This window comes from Eurosta solidaginis, chromosome X, assembly GCF_040869045.1.
Source record: "Eurosta solidaginis isolate ZX-2024a chromosome X, ASM4086904v1, whole genome shotgun sequence".
Classification (NCBI taxonomy): Eukaryota; Metazoa; Arthropoda; class Insecta; order Diptera; family Tephritidae; genus Eurosta; species Eurosta solidaginis.
The window spans coordinates 27,639,553-27,652,820 of NC_090324.1; the positions used below are offsets into that span (position 1 = coordinate 27,639,553).

Sequence of the window (13,268 nt, forward strand, 5' to 3'; positions counted from 1 at the left end):
TGGAAATCCAGCAAGCCTGGTGTGGGAATAGTTTTAATTATTTCAGTATGGTTTGCGTTGATTTTTCTAAGGGGGAAGCCTGCTGACTTGAGGGCTTGCCTGACTTGCGAGAGGGACTCTGAAGCTGATAGAATGGAGTGCCCGCCAGAAAGTATGTCGTCTACGTATGTCTCGTCTTTTAATATCTGAGATGCTTTAGGGAAAGTGTTATTGACGTCTTTAGAGAGTTCGTGCAAGGTACGTATTGCAAGACAGGGAGCGCAATTAAGGCCGAGTGTGACTGTTTTAAGCTTAAAATCTTGAATTGGACCATTAGGGGCTGAGCGAAAAATAATTTTTTGGTAATCTTGGTCCTCATCATGCAAGAGAATTTGGTGGTACATTTTTTCTACATCGCCGTTGAAAAGAAATTGGTAAGTGCGCCACTTGGGTATTAATAGCATCAAATCGGGTTGTAGGGTGGGACCGGTATAGAGAACATCATTCAGAGAATTACCGGAAGTTGATTTCTTTGATCCATTAAAGATCACACGTACCTTGGTAGTTCTTTTTTCGGGCTTTATAACCGCGGGATGGGGTAGGCAGAACAACAAGTATTTGTTGTCAGAGCATTTTTCGTATGGTGAGGTATTATATTAAGACTTGGTCATATTGGGATTTAAGCTCGCCTTTTTTGAGCAGATTTCTCTCCATGCTAAGAAATTGCTGGAGAGCTGAGGTTCGGGATCTTCCTAAGACTACCTGTTCTGGGAAGCTGCGTCTAAAGGGGAGTCGCACTACATAGTGACCGTCATCTGTGCGATCTTCACATATAGTGTCTTCAACATTAAGATACTTGGGGGTGAACACTTCTTCCAATTCCCATAATTTTCGGAGCTGCGAATCGAGGGAGTTATTCGATACTTCCTCCACCTGGGTCGAAAACGAGACTACTTTACTAGTCACTTGACCACTAAGGATCCACACAAATATGATGTTTTGCGCTAGTAGGTTCGGGGAGATTTTTTCAAAACCTTCTAGCATTATCTGCGGGATAAGGTCACTGCCAAATGACTAAGTCAATCTGGGATGGAGAGTGGCAGTTTGCATCTGCGAGGGTTAGATGCGCCCATTTTTCTCGCTGTCCTTGGGTGTGATTAAATTTGGGTAACGCTTTTGTTAACTGGGGTAGGACAATAGCTTGTGCTTTGATCCTTGTGGTTAAATCTTTTGAGACTAGAGTTAGAGAGCATAATTTGTTCGATGTTTGAACGACCCTTCCACCCATGCCTGAGATTTTGAATTAGATGCTCGGCATGGTAGACGCAGTTTGATTTGAGCTTTGGAGGAGATAAAGCTTCGTTCTGATCCTTGGTCACTTAGGGCTCTGAGCTTGAAGGGTTCACCGCGGTGTTCTACTGAGACGATTGCCGTCGGGAGTAATACTTTACTTTCATTATCCGAATACGAAGATTGTACTTCGGCATTTTTTGAACACGTGGGTTGTTCGCGGTTTTCTTCCGGAGAGTGGGGAGTTGGGTGACTGACATCAGTGGGAGTGATAGTTGCTATTTGGGATGTGGCTTTATGCATTCTGCTCGTTGATGATGTGCTAGAGGTCGCATCATCATAGAGAGCTAAGTTGTGCCATTGTCGGCAGTGAACACACTAAAATGTGCTTTTACAATCTCTTAAAACGTGGGACTGGGATAGGCAGTTAAAGCACATGTGATTGTCTCTCACGAACTTGTTCCAATTGTGGACTGGTATTCTAGCGAATTTTGCACAGCTGTACAGGGGGTGCTCGGGGGTTTTGCAATATGCGCATTTGTACATTGTGTGGTGTTCTGTAGCATGGGATTGAATCCTCGGATTGGATTTTTCGTGGTTGTTGTCTCTGAATGCATCATTATTTTGTTTAGAGTAGCTTGTGCTAGCGGGGGCCGATGTGGGTTTAGAGGGCGCCATTGGTCTACTCTTTCTACCTCCTCATAGCAAGTAGTCAGAAACTGGTTCATTTGGAACGAGTTGGGGAGATCTTTCCTGGAGGTTAGAAACTTTTCCCACAGGGTTACGGTGTTCTCCAGGAGTTTAGAGGTGACCAGATAAATGAGGATTGGATCCCAACTTTCTGTTTGTGTAGCGAGGATTTGGAGGCAGTTATTTACGGATGATTGCAATTTCTGTATATCCTCGCTATTTTCAATGGGAATTGGTTTTAAATTCTTAATGGTTTTTATTTGGATGCCAACTAAAACCCTGCGATTTTCATATCGCGACCTTAGGGCTTTCCAAGCCAGTTCAAAATTGTCATCACTGAGCGGGAGCTGTATAACTATTTGGCCGGCTTTGCTTTATGTTTTATACCGGAGGTGGTATAATTTCTGGGCTTTTGTGAGTTTTGGGTGGTTAATATAGACCGCCGTGAACATGTCACGAAATGACGGCCATTGTTCATAACCCCCATAAAATACTTCTGTATCACAAGGCGGGATTTTTAAGCTGAAACCTGTTCCATCTCTCGGAAGTGATGCGGTGGGGCGGGAGTGTTTGCTTGTTGGAGCAACATAAGTTAGTCCCCTATCTGAGAATTAGACATGCCCGGTATTTATTAAACGCGACCGGTTTGAAGTCGCCGGGGAAATCTAGATCTTCTGTATCCAATACCGCGTCATGGGAGGTTTGGACCCTGTTTAGGCCATCAAGCTAAACCCATGAATGTGTGTTCTTTTCTTTTTTTTCTCTTTTAGAACGAGCGCAAAAACCCCTTGGGAACTCACTAGATCTATCGAAGCCCCAAGAGGTTTTTTCAGACCCGGTCCCAAAACCTATCAATATTGGTATATTTAATTTTCAGGGACGATTCCGTATTTTCGTTAATCGGGGTGGACCTGAATCGTTTCCGAGATGAATTTACTTGCCGTCAACATTTGCTTATTATACCTTTCATGAACATGAAATGGTATATTAACTTTAGTCCGATGTTCGTAACGTTGAGAAATATAGAAGATAGACTCACCATTGAGTATACCGAATTGATCAGGGCGACGAACTGAGTTGATATAGCCATGTCCGTCTCTCCGTCCGTCTGTTTGTTTGAACGCAAACTAGTCCCTCAAATGTTGAGATACCTCAATGAAATTTGGTACAAGGATGTATTTTTGTATTATATTAGACGTTTGTCGGATCCGGTAGGATCGGACCACTATAACATATATCTCCCATACAACCGATCGTTCAGATAAGACGATTTTGATCATTGCTATCGCATTTTAGAAAGTACAAACGAGAAACTCGGTGATATATATTCTAATATATCATAGAAGATTTTTTAAAAAAATCACTTTGATCGGAGCTATATATAGTATATATCCCATACAACCGATCGTTCCGATAGAAAGGTTTTTGGCCATTTCTCCCTTAATTTAGAAAGTATAAACGTGAAACTTGGTGATATATATTTTAATATATCATAGAAGATTTTCTGAAAAAATCACTTTGATCGGAGCTATATATAGTATATATCCCTTACAACCGATCGTTCAGATAGAAAGGTTTTTGGCAATTTCTCCCTTAATTTCCAATATAAAAACGTTAAACTTGGTGACATTTATTCTAGTATATCATAGAAGATTTCATGAAAAAATCATTTCGATCGGAGATATATATAATATACATCCCATACAACCGATCGTTCAGATAGGAAGATTTTTGGCCATTTCTACCTTAATTTAGAAAGTATAAACGTGAAACTCGGTGATATATATTTTAATATATCATAGAAGATTTTCTGAAAAAATCACTTTGATCGGAGCTATATATAGTATATATACCTTACAACCGATCGTTCAGATAGAAAGGTTTTTGGCAATTTCTCCCTTAATTTCCAATATAAAAACGTTAAACTTGGTGACGTTTATTCTAATATATCATAGAAGATTTCATGAAAAAATCATTTCGATCGGAGCTATATATAATATACATCCCATACAACCGATCGTTCAGATAGGAAGCTTTTGGCCATTTCTCCCTTAATTTAGAAAGTATAAATGTGAAACTCGGTGATATATAATTTAATATATCATAGAAGATTCTCTGAAAGCTGGAGCTATATATAGTATATATCCCATACAACCGATCGTTCAGATAGAAAGGTTTTTGGCAATTTCTCCCTTAATTTCCAATATAAAAACTTTAAACTTGGTGATATTTATTGTAATAAATCAAAGAAGATTTCATGAAAAAATCATTTCGATGGGAGCTATATATAATATATATCCCATACAACCGATCGTTCAGATAGGAAGATTTTTAGCCATTTCTCCTTTAATTTCCAATATAAAAACGATAAACTTGGTGATATTTATTCTAATATATAATAGAAGATTTCCTGAAGAAATCACTTTAATCGAAGCTGTATGTATATAGTATATACCTATCCCATACAACCGATCGTTCAGATAGAAAGATTTTTGGCCATTTCTCCCTTAGATTCCAATATAAAAACGTATTATATATAATATATATCCCATACAACCGATCGTTCAGTAAGGGGTTTGTTTGCCATTTTTTATTTTATATTTATCTTAAAAATCGTTTAGGTATGTACATCTGTTCACTATATATTTCTTATTTTATACAACCGATTATTTGGAGATTACGAACGGGATAAGATTATTGTACAGCCCCATTCATGAAAGGTATGAAGTCTTCGGCACAGCCTTACTTGTTTTTTTTTTTTTGTGATTTGGCGCTTTTGGCGTTGATCTTTGGATCTGCCTTGGGATTTTTCGTCGTCACTCATTGTGGGGCTTTTTGATTGGCTTCTTTGAGCGGCACCTAACATAAAGTGAGCAAGCGAGGGAGAGAGCCTGAGAGTGAGGGAAAGAGCCTGAGAGAGAGAGAGAGTGAGTTGACGACTTAAAGAAAAATTTATAAACGCAATGCAAATTTCACGACAAGAGAGATAAACTTTTTGATTTTTTGAAATTTTATATTTAATAACGCGAACCGTGAATTTGTACCACTGTACGCGCTTGAGAGAGCAACAAAAATAAAATTGTATCACCGTACCGCACTTTTATAAACGTGTGTATATGTGAGTATATATGCGTATATATATATATATATATATATATATATATATATATGAGTGAAACCAAAAAATTTTTTTTCCCAGGCGATATATAATTGTTATATATTTGAGGGATTTTTAATATTTGTGAGTCTTTGTTAAGAGAATTTGAAAACGCTTATTGAAGAAATTTTAAAAAAGGAGAGTTTTAAAAATTTATTTTGGGTCCCTGTCTACCAGTTAATTATTTAATATTCACGTACATACATACGAATGAGAAACCAATAGGTATATTGGAAATACACCGTTTTGGGGTGAACTGCCTTTTCTTTTTGCAATACGGGACTTATATATGTATTTAAGAAATATTAAAATTTATGATTGCAAAAAATTATTGGAGATAAATATGTATGTATTTATGAATCCTATTGAGAAATCCACCGTGGTGTGATGGTAGCGTGCTCCGCCTACCACACCGTATGCCCTGGGTTCGCACCCCGGGCAAAGCAACATCAAAATTTTAGAAATAAAGTTTTTAAATTAGAAGAAAATTTTTCTAAGCGGGGTCGCCCCTCTGCAGTGTTTGGCAAGCGCTCCGGGTGTATTTCTGCCATGAAAAGCTCTCAGTGAAAACTCATCTGCCTTGCAGATGCCGTTCGGAGTCGGCATAAAACAAGTAGGTCCCGTCCGGCCAATTTGTAGGGAAAATCAAGAGGAGCACGACGCAAATTGGAAGAGAAGCTCGGTCCTAGATCTCTTCGGAGGTTATCGCGCCTTACATTTTTTTTTTTTATTGAGAAATCCACAAATATCAAACTTTAGTTAATAATGGGAAGTATTAATTATTTCAGAGAGAATTATTTATTAAATTTGTGGATTATTATTTGAATAATTTAATTTCTTATGTATGATGGGTACAGGGAGAGAGGGGGCGAGTAAATAATAATTTCTTTAATGCGTATATCGTTCCGTGGGAAAATTACTGATTAAATATATATATGTATGCAGATGGGAAAACTTCAAAAATATAGGTTTTTAATTATTTAGGGCGTGAGCGGGGATTAAGAAATTTGATTTCTACTCACGATTTTGGGATACTTTCACTTTAAGTTTCCAGCGTTGGGTCCAGCAATGGCTACGAAGGACCAAATCTACAGCTCCGCTGCTGTAGTTTCTGGGAATGCAGGCACTGATACGGCTGACGGCGACAATGGTGATGATATTGATGGTGACGAGGGCGGCGCTCTGTAACCTCCTGCAAAGCGTCAAATGCAATCAAATGTGTTGCACAATTTGTTTAAATTATTTTTGCTCTTGCAGATGTCTGCAGCTAGTGTGATTTTCGCACGGCCTTTTTATTAAACTTCACAAAGTTAATGAACAAGCGCATATTTAAATTATAACTTTCAATGCTATATTTAATTGACACGTTATATAAAAATATATGACTTAAATTAAAAAAAGGTTTTTTTTAACACACTCGAATGCAATTCAGTTTATGTATGTAAGAAGAAGATATAATATAAAATGTCAACGTGATTGACAGCTGATGCTCGTTCAGGCGAGCGAGTGGCGCACGCGTTGCCAACCACGTAGATGAGGTGTGTTGGGTGTGTTCCCATAAGGGAGTCATTTAAGAACTACAAATTCAATGTATAAAGGGAAATTCTATATTTAAAATAAATTCAAGGTGCGTGCGTCCATCGCTCGCTTGAACACCCAGTTTGATGAGGCGTGGCACCGTATTGATATAGATGTCTTTTATCGGTATTGCTCCAGGCCAACGGGTGATGCGATCGATTATCGTCAGGCAGTATCTGTATCCGTCGGAAAATGGCATGATTATGATGTCGGCGTGAACGTGTTTGAAACGCTCACTCGGTACCTCGATGTGTTGCGGAATGTTTCTTTCATGACGGTGTACCTTGCTACGTTGGCATGACAAACATGTACGGACTCACCGGATACTGTCACGATTCATATGAGGCCACGCGTATTGTTGACTTACGACCTTTTGTGTGGCTCGCCCATTGGGGTGCGAGATGTTGTGAATTAGGTGGAACACCTTTCGTCGTAGTGACGAGGCTATGTATATCCTTACCTTGCCCGTCGATACGGCACAGTACATCTCGCTGCAAAGACAGTGAAATCAGTTTTCTTTAAATTCATTGTATTTTTGAGAACTCCCCTGAGTAGCACCGAAATGTCGGCGCCGGTCTCGATCAACAATTTGAGACGATTTTTTAAATCGGTTATTTGTAGACGCGAATTGAACGGGCCGTCAGCTGTGCCTACGAGGATGACCGACGGCCTTGTTAATTTAATTTGCTTTTGTGGAAGTTACAGGGTTGTAGTGTCAAATTGGGTCACGGCATTAAATCTGGCAACTCCCCATCAAATATATAAAAAAGATGCAACCCTCATATTAACATTTGGCATCACTTAAAATGTTAGAGTGGAATTACGCGGAGATTCAACCCCATTGGTTGAATCTCCCGTTACTCGGCTCTATCACGCCATCGCATCATACGATTTTCACGTTATGCGAAAATGTATACCGGCAGGGCTGCTTTTGAAGCGTCAGGATTTTTTTTATTTGAATCAGTTTGAATTGAGCCGGCCGCCACGCTACACGCGCAAATTAAAAAAAATCAAAACAAGTAAAGAAGGTTAAGTTCGGGTGTAACCGAACATTACATACTCAGTTGAGAGCTATGGTGGCACCATAAGGGAAAATAACCATGTAGGGAAATGAAACGAAGGTAACCCTGGAATGTGTTTGTATGACATGTGTATCAAATGAAAGTCATTAAAGAGTATTTTAAGAGGGAGTGGGCCATAGTTCTATAGGTGGACGCCATTTAGCGATATCGCCATAAAGGTGGATCAGGGTTGACTCTAGAGTTTGTTTCTACGATATGGGTATCAAATGAAAGGGGTTAATGAACATTTTAAAAGGGAGTGGGCCTTAGTTCTATAGGTGGACGCCTTTTCGAGATATCGCCATAAAGGTGGACCAGGGGTGACTCTAGAATGCGTTTGTACAATATGGGTATCAAATGAAAGGTGTTAATGAGTATTTCAAAAGGGCGTGGGGTTTAGTTCTACAGGTGCACGCCTTTTCGAAATAGCGCCATAAAGGTGGACCATGGGTGACTCTAGAATGTGTTTGTACGATATGGGTATCAAATTAAAGGTATTAATGGAGGTTTTAAAAGGGGGTGGTGGTAGTTGTATAGGTGGTCGCCTTTTCGAGATGCCGCCATAAAGGTGGACCAGGGGTGACTCTAGAATGCGTTTGTACAATATGGTTATCAAACGAAAGGTTTTAATGAGTATTTCAAAAGGGCGTGGGGTTTAGTTCTACAGGTGGACGCCTTTTCGAGATATCGCCAAAAAGGTGGACCAGGGGTGACTCTAGAATATGTTTGTACGATATGGGTATCAAATTAAAGGTATTAATGAAGGTTTTAAAAGGGAGTAGTGGTTGTTGTGTAGGTGGTCGCCTTCTAGAAATATCGCCATAAAGGTGGACCAGGGGTGACTCTAGAATGCGTTTGTACAATATGGGTATCAAACGAAAGGTGTTAATGAGTATTTTAAAAGGCGTAGGGGCTTAGTTCTATAGGTGGACGCCTTTTCGAGATATCGCCATAAAGGTGGACCAGAGGTGAATCTAGAATGTGTTTGTACGATATGGGTATCAAATTAAAGGTATTAATGAGGGTTTTAAAAGGGAGTGGTTGTAGTTGTATAGGTGGTCGCCTTTTAGAGATATCGGCATAAAGGTGGACCAAGGGTGACTCTAGAATGCGTTTCTACAATATGGGTATCAAACGAAAGGTATTAATGAGTATTTTAAAAGGGAGTGGACCTTAGTTCTATAGGTGGTCGCCTTTTCGAAATATCGACATAAAGGTGGACCAGGGGTGACTGTAGAATATGTTTGTACGATATGGGTATCAAATGAAAGGTGTTAATGAGTATTTTGAAAGGGCGTGGGGCTTAGTTCTATAGGTGGACGCCTTTTCGAGATATCGCCATAAAGTGTACGATATGGGTATCAAATTAAAGGTATTAATGAGGCGTTTAAAAGGGAGTGGCTGTAGTTGTATATGTGAGGGCGTTTTCCAGATATCGACGAAAATGTGGACCGGGGTGACCCAGAACATCAACTGTTGGATACCGCTAATTTTTTTATATATATAATACCACGAACAGTATTCCTGCCAAGATTTCAAAGGTTTTTTATTTCGCCCTGCAGGACTTTTTCATTTCATTCTACTTAATATGGTAGGTGTCACGCCCATTTTACAAAGTTTTTTTCTAAAGTTATATTTTGTGTCAATAAACTAATCCAAATACCATGTTTAATCCCTTTTTTCGTATTTGGTATAGAATTATGGCATTTTTTCGTATTTCGTAATTTTCGATATCGAAAAAGTGGGCGTGGTCATAGTCCGATTTAGGCCATTTTTTATACCAACACAAAGTGAGTTCAGATAAGTACGTGAACTGAGTTTAGTAAAGATATATCGATTTTTGCTAAAGTTATCGTGTTAACGGCCGAGCGGAAGAACAGACGGCCGACTGTGTATAAAAACTGGGCGTGGCTTCAACCGATTTCGCCCTTTTTCACAGAAATAAGTTATCGTCCCAGAATCTAAGCATCTATCAAATTTCACAAGGATTGGTAAATTTTTGTTCTACTTATGGCATTAAAAGTATCCTATAAAAATTAAATAAAAAAAGGCGGAGCCACGCCCGTTTTGAAATTTTCTTTTATTTTTGCATTTTGTTTCACCATATCATTACTGGAGTTGAATGTTGACATAATTTACTTATATGCTGTAAAGATATTAAATTTTTTGTTAAAATTTGACTTTAAAAAAATTTTTTTTTAAAGTGGGCGTGGTCGTTCTCCGATTTTGCTAATTTTTATTAAGCATACATATAGTAATAGGAGTAACGTTCCTGCCAAATTTCATCATAATATCTTCAACGACTGCCAAATTACAGCTTGTAAAACTTTTAAATTACCTTCTTTTAAAAGTGGGCGGTGCCACGCCCATTGTCCAAACTTTTACTAGTTTTCTATTCTGCGTCATAAGTTCAACTCACCTACCAAGTTTCATCGCTTTATTCGTCTTTGGTAATGAATTATCGCACTTTTTCGGTTTTTCGAAATTTTCGATATCGAAAATGTGGGCGTGGTTATAGTCCGATATTGTTCATTTTAAATAGCAATCTGAGATGACTGCTCAGGAACCCACATACCAAATTTCATCAAGATACCTCAAAATTTACTCAAGTTGTCGTGTTAACGGACAGACGGACGGGCGGACGGACGGACGGACGGACATGGCTCAATCAAATTTTTTTTTCGATCCTGATGATTTTGATATATGAAAGTCTATATCTATCTCGATTCCTTTATACCTGTACAACCAACCGTTATCCAATCAAAGTTAATATACTCTGTGAGCTCTGCTCAACTGAGTATAAAAAAACGCGAACTGAATTTGTAATAAGAATTAAAATACTTATTTCTGTGGACATAAAAGACATAATTAAATAAAAGAACTAAGGAATAGTTACAAAGACTAAAATATTTGTTATACAAAGAAACCAAACAAAGACTAAAATGTAAAGAACTTAAATTAGCAGTGATAAAATTAAACCAAAGCGTTAAGATTTTAAGTATTGATAAAAAACTAAAAGTGTAAGAAATCTTAAAAAGGTTATAAATAAAAGAGTTTAAATACCATTAAAATAACAATTTTTATTAAAAAGAAACTAAAGAGGTGAGCTCGTATAGTGTGTGCGTGGGGCTAATCGCCCATAGATGTGTGGCAATCTACAATGCCAGTTTACATGGCGACCGTGACATGCGTTCGCGACGAAGGAATTTTTTTGTTAGAATAACGCGATTCTTTTCCATGTTTTGACTCGAATAAAAATAAAAACGTTTGTCGTTAAAAACAGAATAACGGTGCCAAAAATCCACGAAACGGGATATCAGAAGGCAGCAGCAGTGAAAATTATTGTGCCTAACGCAGTACAGTCCAATAGGGAATTGATAACGTTTAATACCAAAAAGTAGTCGTGGAAAAACGCAAATAAATTGCGAATCGTAGGAACAAAAGATTTCCAAATATAATTTTTGCCATAAAAATATGTTGAAAATTTTTTTTAAATATCAACATTATTACAGTGATGGTTTCTCACCGAATAAAATTAAAGGTTGTGAAAGTTTGCTACGTTAATATGGGAAAAATTACGTTTCAATTCCTAAGTTGCGGCGTCGATGAAAAAATCTCGCAAAGGAAAAAATTGGAAATTTCGGTGTTGTTTAAGAGCTCCGAAATTACGGCGTAACATTGTATATAAATACAGTTTAATCGAACTCAAGTGTTAAAAAGAAAATCTTCAAAAAATACAAAACCTACAAAAAATTTGTAAACTACACAATTACATAAAATATGCTTAAATCAACAAAATATACAAAGATATGGTTGAACTGAACTAAAACTACAAAAATAATCAAAAAAAATAAATAAAATATATATATATGGGGTATTCCATCCCATTTCGACCAATTTTGAACCCGACCCCTTTAGAATTGGCTGAAAGTTTTTCTTCTTTTTGTCGCTTACGAAAGACGTTTTTCAAATTTTTTCATCCAACTCAAAAAAAGTTATGAATTTAAAAAAAAACACAGTTTTTGTTTTCAAAATGCTATAACTTTTTCAAAAATTGACCGTTTGGAATTTTTTTTTTAAATTTGTTTTTAAATGTACTTTTCGGAAAAACTACAAAAAAACTTTTAAAGACCTATCATATTAAGTAGAAGAAAATGAAAAAGTTTTGCAGGGCGAAATCAAAAGCCCTTGGAATCTTGGAAGGAATACTGTTCGTGGTATTACATATATAAATAAATTAGCGGTACTCGACAGATGATGTTCTGGATCACCCTGGTCCCCATTTTGGTCGATATCTCGAAAACGCCTCCCCATATACAACTATGGGCCACTCCCTTTTAAAACCCTAATTAATACCTTTAATTTCATACTCATATCGTACAAACACATTCTAGAGTCACCCCTGCTCCACGTTTATTGCGATATCTCCAAAAGGCGACCACATATAGAACTAAGGCCCACTCCTTTTTAAAATACTCATTAACACCTTTCATTTGATACCCATATCGTACAAAAAATTCTAGAGTCACCCCTGGCCCACCTTTATGGCGATATCTCTAAAAGGCACCCACCTATAGAACTAAGGCCCATTCCCTTTAAAATACTCATTAACACCTTTCATTTGATACCCATATCGTACAAACAAATTCTAGAGTCACCCCTGGTTCACCTTTATGGCGATATCTCGAAAAGGCGTCCACCTATAGAACTAAGGCCCACGCCCTTTTAAAATACTCATTAGCACCTTTCATTTGATACCCATATTGTACAAACGCATTCTAGAGTCACCCCTGGTCCACGTTTATGGCGATATCCCGAAAAGGCGTCCACCGATAGAACTAAGGCCCACTCCCTTTTAAAACACTTATTAACACCTTTCGTTTCAAACCCATATTGTACAAACGCATTCTAGAGTCACCCCTGGTCCACGTTTATGGCGATATCTCGAAAAGGCGTCCACATATAGAACTAAGGCCCACTCCTTTTTAAAATAATCATTAACACCTTTCTTTTGATACCCATATCGTACAAACAAATTCTAGAGTCACCCCTGGTCCACCTTTATGGCGATACCTCGAAAAGGCGTCCACCTATAGAACTAAGGCCCACGCCCATTTAAAATACTCATTAACACCTTTAATTTGATACCCATATCGTACAAACAAATTCTAGAGTCACCCCTGGTCCACCTTTATGGCGATATCTCGAAAAGGCGTCCACCTATAGAACTAAGGCCCAGGCTCCTTTAAAATACTCATTAATACCTTTAATTTGATACCCATATAGTACAAACACATTCTAGAGTCAACCCTGGTCCACGTTTATGGCGATATCTCGAAAATATGTCCACATATAGAACGAAGGCCCACTCCTTTTTAAAATACCCATTAACACCTTTCATTTGAAACCCATATCGTACAAACAAATTCTAGAGTAACCCCTGGTCCACGTTTATGGCGATATCTCGAAAAGGCATCCACCTATAGAACTAAGGCCCACTCCCTTTAAAATAC

General features: G+C 38.0%; 1 protein-coding gene across 1 annotated transcript in view; it reads right to left on the reverse strand.

Moving 5' to 3' along the window:
* The window catches only part of LOC137234818 (uncharacterized), a 1,233,955-nt gene that overhangs the window by 647,888 nt on the left and 572,799 nt on the right, over positions 1-13,268 (reverse strand). The gene's annotated exons all lie outside the window — the stretch shown is intronic.